Here is a 10,040-nt window from a genome sequence, read left to right on the forward strand (position 1 = left end):
GATGGGCATTCTGGCTGATAAGTAGTTCTTCCAGACCAACATGGGGCTCCTGCCCCGTCCTGGGTGAGGAATATGATGTGCGCCACTTCTTCAGTAGCCGTGAAGAACTTCCATTCCAATATTCATATTCACATTCCAAATCTATTTGAGTTCTGCTGTGAGTCTGGGCACCCTAAAAACAGGGAAGATGAATCTGTGGTAGCTGCACCACGAGGGACAGCCTCCGTTTGTGGCATATAGGGACATTCGAGAGGGAGGACATACTCCATAAATCTTAGTAATGAGTTGAAAGTTGCCCATCTCCTTCCAAAAGTCTTTGAGTTGCATCTGCTCTACATTTCTCTTTCCTCTTTCTCTTTTTCCTTTCTGCCTAGAGCCTCCCATTATCCTGAGCTTTGCTGTGAAATCACCAAAGGTTCATAGTTACCTAAACCTACTCTAGGCTGGGCCCATGTTCCTCTGATGTACTGTACTGTGTTCTCTGAATTGTAAAATAAGTTCATGATTAACCGAAAACTAGCCTCAAAGTACCTATGATTGGGGGGAAAAAAACCCAAAAGGTCATTTCTTAAAAGGGTAGCTGGAGGCTGGAGAGGAGAATGCTGTGACAAGGGGCTGTGTGGAGGAAAACTCTCCCAAGGTGCCAAGAGCTCCTAGGGCAGGGGTGGAGAGATGGGAGGGACCATGCCCTCCATCAGAAATGCCCATGGCAGTGTCTGAGCACTGCCTTTCCTGATGTCCCTACATGTCCCCCTTGATCCCGAGGACTAGAAGCTGCTATATATGCTGCATGCCTCAGAAAACAGATGCCAGGCATTGCCATTGCTATTGAAGTGCTTATAATTATATTAGAACTTGACTTTTGGGCTGAGACCTCTGGGGTTGTGTGTGGTAGACATGATGGAAAGAAGGGGATGCAATCCTATCATTTCTCATCAAGATCAAGAAGAGTATCTGTGTAATAGAAAGATAATGTGAGCCACATGGTTCATCTTCATTTTTCTAGTAGCCCTATTAAGAACTTAAAAAGATACAGGTGAAATAAATTTTAAAAATGTAGTTATTTAATCCTATATAGCCAAAATATTATTTTAACATGTAATCCATATAAAATGTTGAGATCCTTTGTAAATTTTTGTAGTACAAAATCTTCAAAATCTGCTGTATATTTTGTACTCACAGCACACTGTAGTTTAGACCAGCTACATTTCAAGTGTTCACTAGCCACACGTGGCTGGTGGCTGCTGTATTGATCAGCACCACTCTAGGAAGATCCATTGCTTCAACATATCATGACTGCTTTCATCCATCTTCGCCCTGCCTCGCTCTCTGACCATTCTGTAACCTCTCCCTTCCTTCCTTCTTTCCACTTGCCCCCATTTTCCCTGACTCCTTTCCCAGCACTCCCCACTCTTCCTTTGCTCCTTTTCTTTCTTATGTCAGTGACTTTCTCACTAGATGGTAGGGCCAGAAAGAAAGGAACAAAAAGAGCTTACTTTTGCACTAGAATAGAAGAGATACAGGGGCAAACAGTATGTAGGTCTATCCCAAACCATACCAAATCAAGTTCTAGGAAGAAATAACATTTCTAAGTAAATTTTATTTGGAAAGGAGGTCATTAAATTAATTTAATTCATAATAAAATAAGAAACACTAACTATTCTCTATGATTTAATGACTCTATGTGCACATGTATCAAATTTTCCAACAGTAGCCATACCAGATTTCTTTCTGTGGCATAGAATCTATTTAATTGCTCGATCTTTGTAAACTAGCATCCAAGCTCATGCAGAATATGTGGGAAGCATTCTCAGATGCTACACTTCTCTTTGCCACCAAAAGCCTCGCCGACTCATATCCCTGTTTCTCAGAAACAGGAATAAGGAGATACAGTCACACACTGCATAATGATGTCTTGGCCAATGATGGTCCGCATATAGGACGGTGGTCCCATATAAAAAAAACCAGTAGGGAGCAGTGGCATGTGCCTGTAATCCCAGCTACTCAGGGGACTGATGTGGGAGGAACACTTGAGCTCAGAAGTTTGAGGCTACAATGAGCCACAACTGTGCCACTGCACTCCAGCCTGGGTGACAGAGCAAAACTCTGTCTCAAAAAGGAAAAAAAAAAAAAAAATAGGAAAAGAAAGTCTAGCGCAACTATTACGCATTGTGCATGTACATAATACTTAAAAATGATAAAAAAAAAAAAACCAACGTTACTGACTTATACATACTTTTCATCACTATTTTAGAGTACTCCTTTTACTTATTAAAAAAAAAAAACCAGCCTCAGGAAGGTCTTTTAGGAGGGATTCCAGAAGAAGGCATTGTTATCATAGGAGACGACAGCTTCATGCGTGTTATTACCTCTGAAGACCTTCCAGTGGGACAAGATGTGGAGGTGGAAGACAGTGATATTGATGATCCTGATACTGTGTAGGCCTAGGCTAATGTTTGCATTTATGTCTTAGTTTTTAACAAAAAAGTTTAAAAAGTGAAAAAAATTAATAGAAAAAAGCTTATAAAGATACAAAGAAAGAAAATATTTTTTGTACAACTGTACAATGTATTAGTGTTTTAAGCTAAATGTTATTATGAAAGAGTCAAAAAGTTAAAAAAATTAAAAAGTTTATAAAGTAAAGTTTCAGCAAGCTAAGGATAATTTATTATTGAAGAAAGAAAAAAATTTTAAATAAATGTAGTGTAGCCTAAGTGTCCAGTGTTTATAAAGTCTATAGTTGTATACAGTAGTGTCCTAGACCTTCACATTCACTCACCACTCACTCACTGACTCACCCAGAACATCCTCCAGGCCTGCAAGCTCTAATCATGGTAAGTGCCCTACACAAGGGTACCCTTTTTAATGTTTTATACTGTATTTTTACTGTACCTTTTCTATGTTTAGATTCAAAAATTTACCATTGTGCTATAATTGCCTACAATATTGAGTACAGTAACATGCTGTACAGGTTTGTAGTGTCGGAGCAATAGGCTATACCTTATATCCTAGGTGTATAGTAGGCTATACCATCTAGGTTTGTGTAAGTACACGATGATGTTCACACAAGTGCAAAGTCGCCAAATGATGCATTTCAGAAGGAATGTATCCCTACCATTAAGTGACATATGACAATAGTTTCTTTTCCCCTCTTCCCTCCTCTTTGATGTTGAAGAATGGCTTGGCAGAGCCTGGAGGTCAGTCACATAATGAAATGGTTGACTCCTAACTCTAAGATGTGGATTTCTTTGGTACAGAGAGCTGTTCTTCAAAGTCTTAAATATACAAGAATCCAAGCTTGGGCTCCCAGAGACACCAGGGTTTTTTTTTTTTTTTTTTTTTTTTTTTTTGCTCATTTCCTTATTTCCCTCTTGTTCAATAGTATTCACTATTCCATTGTGAAGTCTCCCCCAGGTCATTTTTGGTTGATTCTGGGCATCTTTCTTGATGATCCCAGCTCTTCCCTCTGGTTGGGATATACTAGGTGCATTTCCAAAATTTGATCTTGGGCTCTGCTCTACTGGCATGCTGTCTCAAACTGACATTCCCTTGACTTACCATAAGTCAATTCCATTGTCCAGCTTCTTAAATAGAAATCATTTGGTTGTTTTAATATTTTGACTGCTCATTCCTGCATTTATATATAATTATGCTTAGACTACCTTTTTCTACCATGCGCAAATTCGACATGAAAACTGTTCTCTCTTGAGCTTTAGCCTCACTAGCTATGCTGAGCCAAAGCTTTTGTTGTTTTCTGTCTAGCTTATCCACCACCCACTTCATTTGACCTTATAAACATGTTTAAATAGATTTCTCGGATAATGACCATTCTAGCTGGCAACTTCCCGTTTAGATATTATAGCAGGCACAGTGCAAATTAGAGGGCAGAGCAAAAGCACTAAGAATCATGAGACCCTGGATAAATATAGTAGACCCGCTCAGGCTCATAGGACAAGGCTGGGTTCTTACCCCAGTTTACCCACTGACTCAGGGGGTGACTCTGGGGAAGGCCGAGTAAAACAATCATTGGTTTCATCTACTGGTGACTCAGGCATGTTGATCTCGATAAATGGGGGCAAAAGAAGGAGTCTGCTGTCACGGAGACACCTCATTTCCATCCTGGGTGTTTCACTGTTCCCTGGGTTGGTCTCTGAGTTCACTGGGAGGAAAACAAAGATGCCCTTTGTGCACTATTGAAGGCAGGCTGGGTGCTCATGGGGCAACTGGCCTTATCAGCAATGAGAGGAATCTTTTAAAGGTTAGCAGATGGGCAAATAGGAAGAGCTGTTCAACCTGATATTAAAAGGTTGCCTTTCAAATGTGGCTTTGTTCAATTCAGTGTTATCTTGCTTTAATATTTTCCACTGCTCTGCGATTTTGCTAATAGACCAGTTCACCAGCGATGGGAGCATTCAGTGAGAGCCTGGTGTTCTGCTCAGTACCAAGTGCAGCACTTTCACATACTTGATGCTCAGTGAATGTTGAAAGAGACAGTGAAAGGGTACAGAGCTGAATGAGTAGGTATGGTTACACTGTAAATGGCCTTGCTCACATTCTTTGACAGCAGCTTTCTTTGCTGACTTGATTTTCCAAATGTCAGAATTGTCAAATCCTAGCATCTTCAAGTCTTCTTTCTTTTCTTGATTTTTAGAGTAAGGGTTGATTTAGTAGCATTTTCAGGGACTCTCTGGCCATCTGATGGGTCTTTTAGATTCAACTATTTGCAGGAGATCATACTTTTGTGACCTAGAAGGGAAATTTTTTTGGATAACTTTTCATGAGTCTTTATTAAATAAACTTAGCATATCCTCCCTCCTTATTCCACAGAAATAGATCTCCATAGTTTCTGAGTTGGAATAAGGAAATGAAATAATATAATATATAAAGTTGTACAGCAATTTGATGAGCAACTAGATTGTTCTTCAAAATGCAGAAAATAAACCTCTATACTAAAAGAAAAATGCAACTTGCAAAATAAATTACTATATAAAAAATTTTTTAATTCATATTTTTTCCTTTGAGGGAGAAGCAGCAACTTCAAATGGGTGAATGGCATCACTGTTGACTAGTTAATAAAATCATCTTATATAATATAGTTCTTATACACTTTTTTTGTTGTGCTGAATACCTTTATGTCCTGATAAAAATTGCTTGAGGCATGAGGAACAAGTGTTCGGCACTCTTTGAAGAGAGGTGGTAACTAAGCTTTGGGGCTTGGCCTTGTTGCCTAAGATCACACAGTTTGAAGCTGAACTGAAACTAGAAACCAGGGATGCTGGATCAGAATTCAGTACTTTTTAGAATATTAGAAAGAAGGAAAGTCAGCCGGGTGTGGTGGCTCACACCTGTAATCCCAGCTCTTTGGGAGGCCAAGGCGGGCAGATCACTTGAGGTCAGGAGTTTGAGACCAGCCTGGCCAACATGGTGAAACCCCGTCTCTACTAAAAATACAAAAATTAGCCAGGAGTGCTAGCACATGCCTATAATCCCAGCTACTTGGGAGGCTGAGGCAGGAGAACTGCTTGAACCTAGGAGGCAGAGGTTGCACTGAGCCGAGATCGGGCCATTGCATTCCAGCCTGAGCGAAGAAGCGAGACTCCATCTCAAAAAAAAAGAAAGAAAGAAAGAAAGAAGGAAAATCAGATACACAAAATATGAATGGAAGAAGAGCTAATAATAATGAAATATTTTTGGTAGGGTTTACCTCAATGAAAAGCAAAATCACCTCCACTATTTTCTCCCGATTGACTGAAAGCCCTAAGTATCAATCTAGGAGTTCCATAAAAAGAAGGACTGTGCCTCTTTCAGATCTCCTGGACCTAACCCAATTTCTCATGTCGTAGGTCCTAAACACATGCTTGATGAATGAATAGATAACTTTCCACAATGTCTTCTGTTGTTAGCTCCTTCTCTTATACCTTAATAATCCATTCACATATTTCCTCCCTCTGGGTGGAGCATAAGTCAACTTCAAGATTGGACATGTGGCATAACATCATTGTGAATACATGTTGATTGAGCACAGTGAGGAAGCAAAAGTTGAAGCAAGGGTTATATTTGTCTTCTTGGATTGCACTCCTTCATTAATAAAGAAACACAACTAGTAGAACTTTTGGGGTTGAAGAGACTTTAGAGATCATGCAGTATATTTCCTTCAGCTGAAGCACAAAAGTATGAAATGGCTAAGGAAGGCCTCATGAGGAGATGGGAGCAGTGCTGACATGAGATTGGCATCTCCCAAATTCCAGTCCTGTGTTCTTTCTAATGCACCACCTCTTACCTGTCTGGTGCATATGTATATGTGTATATATCTATATCCATATCCGTATCTATAGCTATCTTCAAATGGGCTGGTCATTCTTGTCTAAATTTGAGTAACATCAAGGTCCCTGAAATTGAACAGAGTGGGTAACATATATTGAAAATGGTCTCTTTTCAATGAAATATGTTTTTGATTAGTATCTTATCAACAGTTTTCATAAGCAGTATAAGAAAATGAAGATGATCACAAAGCACTAGTTGGACATTCACTTTGACTACTTGCCAATCATTAAGTGTTCATTCACATGCTATGACTGTAGGGCACCCTGGTGGATGCTGGAGGAGGAGGGGTAAGAAGAAGGATGAGGCAAAATCCCTGTCTTCAAGGATCATGCAGTCTGTTTGGAAAATTAATATTTATATAAAAATGAATAACATGAGTGTTCATTAAATGGTAGAAGTTTGGGTAATAGTGCTACCATCTCACTGTATTAGGAAGGCCTTTCTGGAGGAGGATATATTTATGCATATAAAGGATTGGCCAAGCTAAAACAAGTGAAGGAGACTGCTTTGGTGGGTCAAGGATGCAGAGAAAATGACAAAATCAAATACCAATAATTCTAATGGTTTTCAAGATTCCTTAAAATATTTTGGCCATCAGTTTTCAAGTATAGACTATAATTTGCACTATGTATGTACTAATCCTATTGTATTTAGGTTTTAGCGTGACTCTCACAAAACCATAATCTGAAAGGTTCCTGAGACAGGCATTGACAGCTATATAGAACAACCTTTGGCTAAAGGATGGGCATCTCTGACCAGTAGCGTAGTGGCCACTTCTCTGCTCTTCTCACATCTCCTCAGATCCATTTTGCCATGTTGATGTGCCTTTCCTCTAGCTTCTGTGTGATTTTTTTTTTCTAGGTTCACCCTTGTGACTCTCTCAGATGACTGCCCCTTTGTCTGCAAGCCTGAAAACCAGAAGTGCCTAAGGGGTTACATCCTCCCTGCACAGCCCTTAGCCAATGACTGGCAAAGGAGAGGGAAAGCCTGGATTCATTGCCTCCTTTGGGAAAAACTCAGAGACATGATTCAGACTCCGGAGTTCTCCTGCAGGATCAGGCCTACATCCCCTTTCTGAAATTTCTCATAAACCACAGTCCCCTGCTTGACTTTTTCCCCTTCCCTGCTCATCATCCATCTTCCTCTACTTCCCTCCTTCATTTCAGAATCTGCATCTGAGAAAACTGCCCTAAGATAAGGAATATGCCTATCTTCTGATTTGAGTTCTGTAAACAAGAGCCAAGAGAGCAGGGGTGATGATACAGCTGAGCCACAATCAAGTTTCTTATTATTTTCCGGGCACAGAAGATTCCAGTCCACATCCTGTCTTCCCTTCATTCCCAAGATATAGCAATAGAAGTCTGAAGATGGTAAACTCTAATAACGGTTCCCTGAATAGAAAATAACAAGCCTTCCCCTCCATGCCTAACAGTCCCCAATACAATTGGTGTTCATAATATGCAGTTTGAAGACAATGATGACCAATGACCAAAGGCATAATCAGAATCACAGCCCTATATCAGCGCTCTGGACCCACACATCCTCTTGCTCACCCAGTGATGTTTACCAGGAGGCATCTTGCCAGAAAGGAAATCAGCTGTGGGGGTTGTACGTTCCAGGAGCCAGCCCATCAAGAAGGCATTTGTGAGTTTCAGGGCGTGGGGGTACAGTGGAACAAACGTGGTGTCTGTTTGCTTACATCATGGAAGCAGCATTGGAAGAAATCACTCCTGACCAACCGATGCCAGTTGGTGGAGCCCAGATTTTTAAAACTAGATAGTTGCCCATCAGTAAGGATGTCCAAGGGGCGAACCCACCAGCATGACTCTTTCCCTCCCTCCCTCTGTTTGATATTTTCAGGAGTGCTACTCTGTGATAGGCTGCACTCATGTGATGATTACTGTGTTGTGCATTCGCTGACTCTCACGACGTACAGACTTTCCAAAGCTCAGCTGCTTTATAACATCCAAATTAATACCAAGAGATTTCTGGGAAGAGGAAGGGAACTACTGTGACATATGGACCAAATCTAATGATTCATATAAAACTCATCAGTTACATTTTTACCTCCTTTGTCCCCTTCTAATCCTTTAAGAAATAAGAATCAATCATTGTCACATTGTCTAGTTATTTATACTGTACTTACCCAAAAAGGTACGTTTACTTCTCATGAATTTTGACTTATTGAGAAGAAATCCAATCTCAGTCATGGATTGAGACTGTTCTTGTTGTTAATTAATGAAAACTGAATTATAAACTGTTTTGTACAAAAAGTATTATTGAAAGAAATGTCACACTAAAAGATGTATCAAAAACCTTGATAAAATTAAGGTTCATTGTGTTTAGCATTATTCAGTCATCCATCATTCTGGGAGAAGGCATATTAAAATCAACAAGTTATTTTGACATAATTTACTCTTTGTGATTCTTCACAATTCCTCCAGGATGACAGATAGGACTTTGTAATCATAGCTGAAAAAGGCTTATCAATTAATAGTTAAATTAATGAATGAACAAAATATAATGTCATTCATCTATCAATTTATTCATCATCCTACTTAGTACCTCTTTTTAACAATGCTTCCTAAAATGCGATTTACACTGTGAATTGGTTTTACAAGATTCTTTTAATCAAAGATGAAATTTATAACACAGAAACAGAAAACCAAATACTGCTTATTCTCACTTATAAGTGGGAGCTAAACACTGGGTACACATTGACCCAAAGACGGGAAAAACAGACACTGGGGACTACAGGAGGGGGCAGGAGGGGACAAGGTTTGAAAAACTTCCTATTGGGAAATTTACTCTCGGTAAGCTCATTACCTGGGTGATGGGTTCAATTGTACTCCAAAACTCAGCGTCACACAATATACCCTTGTAACAAATCTTCACATATACACCAAATCTAAAATAAAAGTTGGAAAAAAGATGAAATTCAGTTCAGCCACAGTCTTACAGAAAACATTAAATTAGTAAAATCTAAAGTTACAAGATTTGATAGTTTTACAGTAGTTGACATCTATAGAACAGACAATCTGGACTTTACATGATCTATAGGACATCTAGAGGATGTCCAGCAGAAGAGAGACTGCCTTTTCTGTATATCTTTTTTAATAAGTAAGGATATCTTCTTAGAACCCCCCAAACAGGCTTCTTTCTGAACCAATCACTGACATGAGAAATGAAACAGCTACTTAAGATTAATGAAGATTTGCTCTTTGAGTCATGTAAAGGAGGGGTGAAGACCCGAACAAAAAGTAAAGGAAGAGAGAAATGCCTGGTGGTCAATAAGCCAACAGTGTCTGCTTCCGCTACCTTTCCAGGAGCCAGCTTCTTCTACGATGGTGAGAAGTGTGTTGAGGGGTCATGAAGTGACTTTTTGCAAGGGTGGCTGTTGCTTGTAAGTGAAGACACGATGGCCATAAGGTATGATTGATGGAGGAACATTCTCACCTTCCCCAAAATACCTCACGAATGCATCTTCTGAAAAGTCCCACATTATGACTTTGGGTTATTTTATCTGGAATTAAAATACCTATTAAAATGCATGTTTATAATTTTAGAGTGGGATAGCATAGTAAATAAACACCTTAGGATATTTTCTTCAGCAACTCCTTTTTAAGCGCCTAAGAGCAAGGCACCCTGCTAGATGGGAGATGCAGGAATACCTCACAGATAGCCCTCTATTCTGACAACCTATCAATTTGAGTGAA

At 39.6% G+C, this 10,040-nt stretch overlaps 1 long non-coding RNA gene across 1 annotated transcript; it reads left to right on the forward strand.

The window, feature by feature from the left end:
- Positions 1-4,187: 4,187 nt before the first annotated feature.
- Positions 4,188-9,629, forward strand: LOC126956286 (uncharacterized). Its single transcript, XR_007726275.1, has 2 exons — positions 4,188-4,521; positions 7,186-9,629. It is a non-coding gene; the product is annotated as an uncharacterized LOC126956286 (long non-coding RNA).
- The last annotated feature ends 411 nt before the right edge of the window (positions 9,630-10,040 follow it).

This window comes from Macaca thibetana, chromosome 6 (genome assembly GCF_024542745.1).
Source record: "Macaca thibetana thibetana isolate TM-01 chromosome 6, ASM2454274v1, whole genome shotgun sequence".
Taxonomy (NCBI): Eukaryota; Metazoa; Chordata; class Mammalia; order Primates; family Cercopithecidae; genus Macaca; species Macaca thibetana.